This window comes from Schistocerca cancellata, chromosome 2, assembly GCF_023864275.1.
Source record: "Schistocerca cancellata isolate TAMUIC-IGC-003103 chromosome 2, iqSchCanc2.1, whole genome shotgun sequence".
Taxonomy (NCBI): domain Eukaryota; kingdom Metazoa; phylum Arthropoda; class Insecta; order Orthoptera; family Acrididae; genus Schistocerca; species Schistocerca cancellata.
The window spans coordinates 420,961,823-420,975,130 of NC_064627.1; the positions used below are offsets into that span (position 1 = coordinate 420,961,823).

At 39.7% G+C, this 13,308-nt stretch overlaps 1 protein-coding gene across 1 annotated transcript in view; it reads right to left on the minus strand.

Annotated features, from left to right (window-relative positions):
- LOC126154543 (serine protease nudel-like) overlaps nucleotides 1-13,308 on the minus strand; it is a 191,535-nt gene that overhangs the window by 58,725 nt on the left and 119,502 nt on the right. The window lies entirely within an intron of this gene.

Genomic DNA, 13,308 nt, shown 5'->3' on the forward strand with positions numbered 1-13,308 from the left:
TTCTCCTTCTCCATGTCCCTAAAGTGTAAACACTTTTTTGGTATTAACCCTACCAATCAGACTCAATCCAAACCCAATACTGAACTCTGCCTTACTAAATTGCTTGATTTTACTCAATTTACTCCTCTATGTAACTGTGAGCTACTCCCACTGCCCCCCCCTTTCCCAAACCATCCCCTGATAACTTCCTAGAATTTCCTAATCTTGAACTTTGCCTCACCATCATTTCCAAAACCACTCTACATGAAAACCAACCTCACATCTGCAAAAAGAACCTCAGTCCCCAACCTCAAAACTGTTCCCATCCTTATAATCCTACCTGCAGGCAGTGGCTTCACCATTACCTGGTGGAGGGATTCCAACAGCTGTCACATATGTCCAGGTACAAGCCCTGCTACAGCAACCCAATTCCAGAAATCCAGCAGGTTCTCCTGCCCCTCCTAAAATTCCTTGCCCCATCCCAGAATGTCTCCCCTAGTCTGACTCTCTCCTCACCCCCCCCCCCCCCCCAAAAAAAAACACTCTCCAGAATCCTATGTTCTACATCCTTTGTAAAGTATGTTAACCCAACCTTTCAGGATATTCCATTGAGCTAGTTACTGTGCCTCTGTGACAACAATCTCTGCCCTTGTGGATCATCACCTTCAGCCTTTCACTGGTAACCTACCCTTCTATATAAAAGACCTTAACCATTTCCTCAACTGACTCTCCACAGTTCATGTTCCTTTACCATCTGGCAGCCTGCTTATCACTGTTGATGGCACTTTCCTCTAACGTCCCAATGCCCATGGCCTTGCTGCTATTGGACACTACCTTTCCCAACATCTAACTGATTCCAAACCTACAACCTCCTTCCTGGGCACCATGACAAACTACATCATCACCTATAATTACCTCTAATTTGATGGCATCACGTACAAACAGATCCATGGTACACCAACAGGCATCCTCATGGCAACATCCTATGGTAATCTATTCATGGGCCATCTAGAGGAATTCTTCCTAACCATCCAGAATGCCAAACTTCTCACCTGATTCAGATTCAATGATGACATCTTGATGATCTGGACTGAGAGTGAGGACACTTTATCCCCATTCCTCCAGAATCTCATCATCTTGGTTGATTGATTGAGAGGGGTAATGGGACTAAACAGTGAGGTAATCAGTACCATCCTAAACACCTTCTCCACCATTTGTTTCACCTGGCCCCCCTTAGTCCAATAAGCCACCACTGTTTTTGTTGAATTACAACTCAAGGAACAGTGCCTCCACCACTTCAGTCCTACCAACCACCAACAATACCTCCATGTCAACAGCTGGCACCCATTCCACAGCAACAAGTCCCTTCCATACAACCTAGCCACCAGTGGTCATCACATCTGCAGTGATGAGCAGTTACTGTCCATATATGCCAAGGATTTTACTGAGGTCCTCATACACTGTGATTATGTTTCCCACTTTGTCCAGAAACAGATTAGACACATTTTCACTCCCCAGTGACCTACCATTCCCCATATTCCCACTGTCCAGCCACAAAAGAGTGATCCCTTTGTGACTCAGTGCCACCCAGGATGGAGCACCTGAATCACATTCTCTGCCAGAATTCTAACTATCTCTTGCTGTGCCCTTAAATGAGAAATATCCTCTATCTTCCTCATTCTTCCCTCAGTGGTATTCCACTAACACCCAACTTATGTAATATCCTTGTCTATGCTTGTTCCATCCCTACTTCCAGCCTCTTGCCCTATATCTCATATCTCTGTAATAGACATAGATGCAAGACCTGTTCCGTACATCCTCCTCCTACTACCTACTACAGTCCTGCCACAGGCATCTCATGCCCCATCAAAGGAAGGGCCACAGGTGAAAGCATTCATGTGATCTACCAAAATGGCTGCAACCACTGTGTTACATTTTACATTGGCATGACCACTAAAAAGCTTTCTGTGCACATAAATGGCCACTCCTAATCCATGGTTGAAAGACAGCTGGACCACCCAGTTGCTGAGCATGCTCCGCAACATATGTGCTTGACTTCAACAACTGTGCCATAGGCTGTAACCTCTGAATTATTCCCAACGACATCAACTTTTATGAACTGTGGAGGTAGGAACTCTCTATGCAACGTATTATTCATTTCCATAACCTCCCTTGCCTCAACATTTGCTAGTCCCTGTCATCTACCTGTCTGTCCCCTGTCCTACTCCCACTACAGCTGTACACACACATTCTGTATCACCAGCACACCTGCATAAGTATTCCCTCTTCCCTACTTCTTTCCTGTTCCCTTTGTACTTCTTGCCACAACACCCCCTCCTCTCCCCCAGCACAGCCTTCTGATGCTGCACCTAGCAGCCCACTATCCTGTCCCCACTGCAGTCTTACATGTTCTGCCTTCCTCTCCCTATCCAATGGCTCTTCTATATCCCCACTCCAGCAAAGGTTGCTGCTCACCTCAGACACACAGACACAGTCACAATTGGGGCTTAATATCCTGAGATTACAGTGGCCATGTGTAAGTGAGTTATGCATATGTGAATGTGTGTGTGTGTGTGTGTGTGTGTGTGTGTGTGTGTTTTTCCATTGTGCATTTCTGCCACTTAATGCGTCCTCTATGCAGTGAGTAGCAATCTGTCCTTTTTATATTGTCTTTTTTTCATGTGATAGAGATTCTTGAAATGTTGTAAATAGGTTTTCACAGGATAATTAGTGTCTATTTTCAGAGCTACTAATTTAGGTTTTCAAAATGTATTTGATTCTCTCTCATCAGTCAAACAAGCTGTGGATATTTATCCTGCCCTTGTTTGTACACTTTTTCTCAAGATATTGATCTTTTCTTCTGGGATACCCATTATATATGAAAGACCTATGCCTTAATATGAGTCATACAGTGTTAGCTCATTTTGCAGATGATGGAAGTGTTACATTTAATTCTCACTGAAACATACCAATTGAATAAACTATCAATATAATATTTTTACAAATAATTTTTAACGTCTTTCTTCAAATGGAGTCTCCCTAGCTTTGAAACAGCATAGTGTATTTGACATGCAACAAATGGAAAGACCTGACCATAAATGATGTAGATGGGCACATTAAGTGAATGGGACAAAATGTTACCCATTTTGCATGTGTTTATTGATGAAAATGTCAACTAGATTAAACATATTGTGTTCTCCATGATGCGTAAGATCAGCAACTTTTGCTATCCATATCATTGATAATACCAGAATCAAACAAAACAATGTCTCAGCATATCTAGCCTATATCTTTCTATTAATATGTTGGGACATAATATTCTTGGATGACTCATCATTTAGAAAGACAGTTTTTTGTTGCAAAAGGTGAGCAATAAGAATAACAATATAATGAAAAGGATACTTGCTACTCACCATATAGCGGAAATGCTGAGTTGTGGAAAGGTGCAACAAAAAGACTGTCAGAAAGTTATCTTTCTGCCAACAAAGCCTTTGTCAAAAATAGACAGTACACACACACACACACACACACACACACACACACACACACACACTTATGCAAACACAACTCACACACACATGACTACAGTCTCTGGCAGAGTCTGTGTGTGTGTGTGTGTGTGTGTGTGTGTGTGTGTGTGTGTGTATGCTGTCTATTTTTGATAAAGGCCTTGAAGCTAACTGTCCAACAGTCTTTTGTTGTGCCTTTCTGCTACTTAGCATCTCCACTATATGGTGAGTAGCAACTATCCTTTTTATTATATTGTTACATTCCATCCTGAATTTTCCACTGTTTGAGAAATAAGAATAATATGTGATATTCACTCATAGCCATTCACAGTTGAGCCTTCAAGAAGTTTAGCATTCAGATGCCATCCCCACAATCTATCACAACTCCAACAACAGAAGAAAAAATGTTCATTGATTGTCACTTAAGTTGTTTGTGACCCAGAAACGAATGGAAGTATATAAACACAAAAATAATACAACATGGTCTGGCAGCTAGTAATGTAAATTCAACATCTAAATTAAAGTGCTTATTTCAGGACAACAGCTTTTCTTATTTCAAATGACTTTCTAATTAAAAATTATGGGGATATTTTCCTCAACCCTTGATAAGACAGGAAGTTAAAGCAAATGTAATTACAAGAAAGGGTTAATGTACATATGCTAAATCAATGTATGACTATTTTCCAATGTAAACATTATAGTAACTGGGAGACTATTGTAATGGTAGCAACTTTCCCAAAACCCTCTTCTTAGATGTCTGCTACCCATCTGTCACATTATGTAGTGATAATGTCTTGCAGTTCTTCATTTGAGAACAAGTGAAAGTCACTTGGTGCCACATTACAGCTGTAGGAAGGGCAAACCATTGCCTCCCATTACTGTGCAACAGAATGATATCTGACAGCAACATGGATCTTCATTTGTTTTGAATTGATGCACAATATCTCACAACTTGCAATCACACAGATTGTTGTTTCTGATAGTATATAGTCAACTAGAGAAATGTCTTTCTTGCCCCAAAGTACTAGCAATAAACTTTTTGTTGGTGAATGTTTCAAATTTTTTGGTTTATTGTGGCTGCTGTTTCATAAATCCATGCTTTATCACCTATCACAAATTTGTTCAGTATGTTATCCCTTTTTTCTTGTAATGCAGGAAATATGTTAATGCTCACATAATTGTTGTTATTGTCAGTCAACAAAAAGCTGATTAAATTTCTCGTACCCATGAAAACAGTACACCCCAAGATGAGTTTCACTGTAAAAGTTAAAGAGGATGGAGGATACCCTTTTCTTGATCACATAATTGAAAGAAAAGCAGATGATTTGCTGGGCTACAATGTCCATGAGAAAGGATACATACAATCTCCATTTTTAGCAGAGGAATGGAATACCTGGAACACTAGTTCATGGGGCTCCCATAAAGACTGTTTCATACAAGAATACCTAGAGTACCAGTATATATAAATATAATAGAGGGAAACATTCCACATGGTAAAAATGTATCTAAAAACAAGGATGCTGTAACTTACCAAACGAAAGCATTGGTATGTTGATAGAGACAAAAAACACACACACAAATTTTAAGCTTTCGCAACCCATGGTTGCTTCATCAGGAAAGAGGGAAGGAGAGGGAAAGACGAAAGGATGTGGGTTTTAAGGGAGAGGGTAAGGAGTCATTCCAATCCCAGGAGCGGAAAGACTTACCTTAGGGGGATTGGAATGACTCCTTACCCTCTCCCTTAAAACCCACATCCTTTCGTCTTTCCCTCTCCATCCCTCTTTCCTGATGAAGCAACTGTGGGTTGCGAAAGCTTGAAATTTGTGTGTGCGTTTGTGTGTTTTTTGTCTCTATCAACATACCAATGCTTTCGTTTGGTAAGTTACAGCATCTGTGTTTTTAAGTATATATAAATAGTTATTCAGTGAACCCTGACAGAACAGCAGGAGAATCCAGAAAAGGAACCTGTGTGTTGCTTGCATATAATAGTCCACTGCCCAGAAAAAATTTCCATAATTCTAAAAAATCCTCAATTGGAATTGTTTTCTGCCTCTCAACTACCTCATGGTTTGGAGGACAACATCATACTATGCATCTTTGGGGTGCATTAGATACCAAATGACATGGCACACATAGGGCAGAGGCTGTGCATTGTCTCACAAAGGAAAGCCTGTGTTCATTTGCTTTGCCAGCCAGGGAGCCACACCTGAGACATGGAGGAGGCTCTATCAGCAACGATTAAGTGCACTAGTTGAACCTGGGTGCAAATCATAGCTCATGTCGGCATGGATGAGACCTGTTGCCTGGGTTCAGAGATCATCCTCAGTTCCTATGTATGGCTGGCTACTTTTGCAAAGGCAGCTAGCCATGTGTGGGTTGCAAGCAGGTCTAGTGTTTTGCTGCATCATCCCCAAAACTATCAATACCTTCTGGTTTGGAGACAAATGAAAGGCTTTAACTAGAGCCTCAGACAATTGTGTTACAGTCTTGGATGCAGCTTTCTCAACCTCCACTGTTGGGTGAGGCATTGTAGGACCCCCCTTATAGGTCAGGTGTGCACTTCACACAGGAAGCAGCTACTATAGTCAGAGTCACAGATGAAGGTGGTCTAGTTTAGGCTTGTTCCATGCAACTGCTGTCACACATTCTCTGACACCTGACACCCAATGGGCTTTCAGTGGTGTTCTGTGCACTCTGCTGTGTACATCTTAGCCATTGTGAGTATTAAATGTGCTTGTAGTGTGTTATTCACTGAATTTTTTATTCAATTTATTGTGATGGGTCAGTGCTGATGATGGTGGTAGGTGGCAAATTCTACATAGACTTGTGAGAGTGATAATTTGCAGAATTCACTCTTTTTTCAAGTGTACAGCATCTCTATGCTTGTACCACAACTACTGTTTGGAACTAGCAACCCTGCAATCCCCATCTTTGCATTAACCTGTGAGGACTGCTTTCATTTGTTATTTGGACAATAGGGTAGTGGAGTATGTGTGGAATGCACATGCAGGTTTTTTAGGGAAGAGGAATCCCTCCACAGGCCTGATGAGATGAATTCTGATGTCAGACAAGAAATAATACTGTTCCCATTATTTGAAGAGAGTAGCATTTGTCATGGGAGATCGGAGAAAGAAAATATTACTACTATATTAGTTAACTGTGGGAGTGTTTATGGAAAGATCTTGGAACTAGTCTCAATTGTACATGGTGTAACATAACAGACTGAGACTCTTTTATACTACTGCTTAATATATCTGATTTGCGAAGAACATAATACATTCTATTGGTTGTTTATATTATTATCTGACTATATTTCACACTTATTTCTTTTTTTTATACTATATGGAAGGATTATGAATTGTGTGTCCACTGATGATAAATAAAACTTCAGTGTGAAAATGAAAAAAAAAATAAGAATTTGTAATGGTATATTTATGAGTTTTTGATTGCCTGAAGCTACATTGTCAAAGTTGGAGAACTTTTGCGTTGCAGAAAGTTTTCCACTGAGTGAGATGGTGTGGTGGTCAGCACACAGGACTTGCATCAAGTAGGACGACAGTTCAAACCTGCATCCAGCCATCCTGATTTAGGTTTTCCATGATTTCCCACAATCGCTCTTGACAAATGCTGGGATGGTTCCTATGAAAGGGCATGGCCAACTTCCTTCCCCATCCTTCACTAAGCTGATGAGACTGATGATCTCACTGTTTGGTTCCCTGCCCCAAATCAATCAACCAATGTTGAGTCTAATTACTGAAATTGTAAACGGTTCTGTTAATAATGATTTTAATGTTGTTCATAAAATAATTAGATGCAATGAATGTGACCACAGCACTGAAACCTCTGTAAATGTTACTAATAAAAGTATTTAAGCATGTTAGCTGTAATTTGCAAATTTGTGTAGTAACTGTTAAAGTGCTTTATTTATAAAAAAATTGGATAGAAAATCAAATTTTAGTAAAATTTGGTTTATGTCAAACATTTTGTTCCTTTTTGTAAAGCATGCTACCTAACTTGGTTATTTATGAATACACAGTTTTTCATTGTGAGACAACTAAAATAACTTGTTTAGTAACAGACTTGTAATCTACAATAGCAGCTATGTGCACACATGACAGTTTAGGATAGTTCAGTTCAGTTTAGTTTGCAATTGGTTGTTTAATTTTGTAATCCATCACTTCTTGTTGAAGTCATGGTCAGATAATTTATTACAAAATAATTTTGAAGATCAGAAGTAATCAATGATTGCAAAAATTTGTGAATGTTTCCGCCACGTCTGTGAAGAATAAATCGAGGGTTCCATGGAAAGATTGTCAAGTTATTATTTATGAAGAAGAACCCTGGATCTAATTATTCAACAATGAACTGAAGTATTCACATTACCTTGTTCTAATTGAATATTTGCTCTTGATGATACATATTAGTTTAATGTTTCAACTAGATCAGCTGCAGTGCAAAAACATTGTTTTTTTTTTTAAACAAAAGTCAACTTGTAACTTTTTATTTGGACACTCAGGTACCAAATGTTAGAACAGCAACATGGCTGTTAAAGTACTAGGGACAGAAAGCTGACTGAAACCAGAGATTAATAACAGTGAAATTCTAAATTCTGACTGGATTGTATGTCACAAACATAGATTGAATGCTGATGGTGGAGATGTGTTTATAGCTGTAAGAATCTGATAATATCTTGTGAGGTTAGTACTGATTCTGAATGCAAAACAATTTGAGTGAAGGTAAGTGTTAAAGGAGGATTCAGGATTCAAACATGTTCATCAGATGCTTTTCTAGACACGCTGCCTCAGGGGCAGGGAACATTTGAAGGGAAACTTGGAGAACATTTCATCTAAATTTTTTAGTTGTGTATAAGGTGGAGATTTCCAACATACTCACTTGCATGTCTGAAAGAACAGGTACTGATGATGATACACAGCTGTACCATGTACTTCAAAATTTATTTGCTGACTGCCAGTTCCTGGACACTAGCAGCATTAGGTATGATATAAGGATGCAGACAGTGTGACATATGCAAATTTGGGTTGGTCCAGGGAGCATGCATGGATAGCCAAAGCAGATAAGGTGACTGTTCACAATAAGTGGGGAATCTGGGTTTGAGTCTCAGTCCAACACAAATTTTAATATGTCACTAATGGGTAGAATACAGCTGATGTCAGAGAATTTGCAGTCAGTGAATAGATTTCAACTTATTATCTGTAGACAAGGAGACCTAACTGTTTGATGATGGGTGCTTGGGAAAAGAAATGATGTGAAATTGCTCTAAATGCCCTATTTGAAAATTACCTTGAGCAGATAATCATAGAACTGACTCTTGGAGGCAACATATTAGATCTGGTCAGCAACAGCCCTGCACTTTTCAGCTCATTAGTGCATAACAGGAATCATGAGGCTGTTACAGCATCACTGAATACAGCTCTAAATAGGAATTTAAAGAAAGGTAGGAAGATATTTCTGCTTATGAAGAGAGACAAAAAACATATCTCAGATGGCCTGAGTGCCCAATGTGAGACATTCATCTCCAGGACTGAAAATATTTAGCATCAATGGACAAAGTTCAAGAGTATTGTACAATACACCTTAGACAGATATGTGCTGAGTAAATCTGTGAAGACTGGGAAAGACCAACTGCTATTTGACAGCTGCCATTATGAAAACAAAGAGAGCTTCACTTCAAATTTTAACATAGCGAGAACCTCACAGGCAAACAAAAACCGAATGAAAGGAAATTAGCATAAGGAGAGCCACATGTGAAGCATTAAATGAATTCAAAAGTGATATCCTATCTACCGACTTGACAGAAAATCATAAGAAGTTTTAGTCTAATGTTAAACCAGTAAATGAATTAAAACCATCTGTCCAGACACTCTGAGATGGTATGGTATTGATATGGAGGATGAAATGGAGAAGACCAAAATATGAGATGCGTTTTTCCAAAAATGTTTCTTTGAGAAAGATTATACTGTGGATGCTCCTTTAAACCATTGTCTGAACATCATAATTACAGATATTGAAATAACTGACCATGGGATAGAAAAGCAACTAAAATCACACAACAGAGGAACAGCCTCTGGACCTGGGGGGATAGCAGTATGGTACTACATAGCATATCCAAAATAACATGCTCCTCTTGTAGCAGCAGTATACCATAGGTCACTGGAAGACTGAAGCATTCTTAGTGACTGGAAGGAACTGCAGGTCATTTTCATTTTAAATATGGGTTGTCAAACAGATAGACAGGTCTGATTCAATAACATTTTTCTACACAAGTGACTTATCACTCAGCACCCTCACATTTCCCACTAATCACTCACACACTTTCATCTGTGTCAGTTCTTGCTACTACGTGAGTATACGCTGTATGTCAGTCTTCCACGTGGGCACCTCTCTCAGTTTGGCACCCTAAGTGGCCTCTACTAATGGTGGTATGTCCTGTATAGGAATCTTACAACTGTGATTCCTCTGACACACTTCTAGTTTGGCACCACAAGCACTGACCTGAGTTGCTAGGGCCTAAACCTGCCCTGCAAACAGATGCACAAAACTATACATCTGTTGCAGAATTTTGGAACATGTTTTAGGTTAGTGTATTAAGAAATTTCTAGAGACTGAAAATCTCATCTGTAGGAATTGATATGGACCCTTAATAACAGCTTCTGGTCATTTCACAATGGATAAGTATGTATTCTATATAATTTTGAAGGTAATCTTATACCATTCTTCCAGCAAAGGGAGTGGATAGCTAGGTAATGATGATGGAAGTGGATAGTGATCATGCAACCTTCTCTCCAAAGTGAGACCACAAAGGCTCAATAATATTGAGATCTGGCAACTGCAACAATCAGGGGAGATGTGACAAATAATTCTCCTTGTGACGAAGCATGCAGGGATCTTTTTACTTCCTCTCGTTTTGTCATCTGCTGCATTAAATTCATTTTATTTTTATTTTTGACTAATTACTATTAACATACATGAGTAGAATCTGCACTTTCATAAAAGAGAAAGGTTGGTCCTCAGTCTTAAGAAATATAGAACCAGATCTAATTTTGTGCTTAGTTTTGTGTATGTAATTAATTTCCTAATTTTTTTGACTATTCCTAGTTAATATCTTTTGTTATAGGGTAAAATCAGTGTTTGTCTCGTGACTTATATCCTATTGTTGGCTTATAAGCACATATAAATTGTGTACTAATTATAAACATTTGGAAGAAGAACTACTAGGATTCTTAAGGTATTTATTTGGCTCCATTCGAAAACATATCAGCAAAGTTAACCCTTAATTAGATTCAAAATAATTACCAGGTTTGTCAAAAGTATTTTTTGTATAGCTATATCTGATAATTTCATTGTTTAAACTAATAATTCAGCATAGCCTTTGTGGTTATTGTTGTTGTGGTCTTCAGTCCTGAGACTGGTTTGATGCAGCTTTCCATGCTACTCTATCCTGTGCAAGCTTCTTCATCTCCCAGTACCTACTGCAACCTACATCCTTCTGAATCTGCTCGGTTTATTCATCTCTTGGTCTCCCTCTATGATTTTTACCCTCCATGCTGCCCTTGTGGTAGAAGTAACTATTTAAAAGGAGGAATGTTTTGATGTATTCAGTTAATTGAATGAGTTATGTTTTAATCGTAATTTCTGTAGATGAAACATCGAAGTAGTGAACTGGCCATACAACTAAGTAATACTGTGGGGTTGTGAACAGCAAAAGTAAAGAACTGTGAAATGCAACTGTGCTACTGTTGGCTACATCATTTAAAGTAATCAGTTTTGAACTTCCAGCCAGTAGTGATGCAGTAAATCAACATTGAGGACTATCAAAGAAGAAGTAAAGCAGATGAACATCACATCCTGCTCACAAAACCAGTCCTGGATGATGTGAGCTATCTGAACAGGGACCCTGTCATCTCGCAACACAACGTCACCACTGAGGAACTAGAACTGTACCATGGGATGGACCTGATCGTTCAAAATGCTCACATGTTCATTGCCCGTAGTGTGATCTTGCAGAGTAACAATGAGGTCCATGGAACACCATGATATGCTGTCCAAATTATCTCTGATGGCCCATTGTGTCTCACTCTTGTGATGTAAAACTTGGCCAGAAGTTGGAAACTGTGTGAAACAAGGGTCATCCAACCAAATGACTTTTTTCCATTGCTCCATAACTCAGATTTTATGGATTTGGCATCACTATTGTTTGTTACAGGCATCTGATGAGTGGGTTTGGAATGCCAACTCGCCCTGCAGTTCTCTACATATGGAGCTCAATTCTTGTTTTATGGCGCTGACAGGGTTCATGAGTGTGACATTCAGTTCTGCAGTGACTTTTACAGTTGGCACCTTCTTATTTTTCTTCACATTCCTTTTCAGTCACCACCTGTCATGATTTCCTTACACACACTTTTTTCCGCATTGTGACTTAATGAATGATATTCTTCCACTTCCCCTATATGCACCATGTGGTATCAGTCTTTGGTACAGTGCTTTTTGAAATACGAAACATTTTGGCTAATTTCAGGGACACTGTTGATACAAGTATGAACAATTTGCTTATACTGGTATTCAGGGGAGAGGGGAGAAGAGACAGTGGTGCACAAAGCACCCTCCCACACTCGGCACAGCATGTCCCCATCAATGAGTTCGAAAGCATCGTTGATGCGAACTCGCAGTGCTGGCACGTTTCTTGGTAGAGGAGGTTTAAACAGTGAATCTTTCACATAACCTCACAAGAAAGAAATCGCATGGTGTTAAGTCGGGAGAGCATGGAGGCCATGACATGAATTGCTGATCATGATCTCCACCACGACTGATCCATCGGTTTTCCAATCTCCTGTTTAAGAAATGCCGAACATCATGATGGAAGTGCGGTGGAGCAGCATCCTGTTGAAAGATGAAGTCGGCGCTGTCGGTCTCCGGTCTCCAGTTGTGGCTTGTGGCATGAGCCAATTTTCCAGCATGTCCAGATACACGTGTCCTGTAACGTTTTTTTCGCAGAAGAAAAAGGGGCCGTAAACTCTAAACCGTGAGATTGCACAAAACACGTTAACTTTTGGTTAATTGCGAATTTGCTGCACGAATGCGTGAGGATTCTCTACCGCCCAGATTCGCTCATTGTGTCTGTTCACTTCACCATTAAGAAAAAATGTTGCTTCATCACTGAAAACAAGTTTCGCACTGAACGCATCCTCTTCCATGAGCTGTTGCAACCGCACCGAAAATTCAAAGTGTTTGACTTTGTCATCGGGTGTCAGGGCTTGTAGCAATTGTAAACAGTAAGGCTTCTGCTTTAGCCTTTTCCGTAAGATTTTCCAAAGCGTCGGCTGTGGTACGTTTAGCTCCCTGCTTGCTTTATTCGTTGACTTCCGCGGGCTATGTGTGAAACTTGCCCGCACGCGTTCAACCGTTTCTTCGCTCACTGCAGGCCGACCCATTGATTTCCCCTTACACAGGCATCCAGAAGCTTTAAACTGCACATACCATCACCGAATGGAGTTAGCAGTTGGTGGATCTTTGTTGAACTTCGTCCTGAAGTGTCGTTGCACTGTTATGACTGATGACATATGCTTTCTTGGCTCCTGTCGCCATTTTGTCTCACTGCACTCTCGAGCACTCTGGCGGCAGAAACCTGAAGTGCAGCTTCAGCCAAACAAAACTTTATGAGTTTTTCTACGTATCTGTAGTGTGTCGTGACCATATGTCAATGAGTGGAGCTACAGTGAATTTATGAAATCGCTTCAATCATTTTCAATAGCCCTGTTTTTATATGTGTTATAATCTTTGTTTGTATAAAAATGTATTGTTT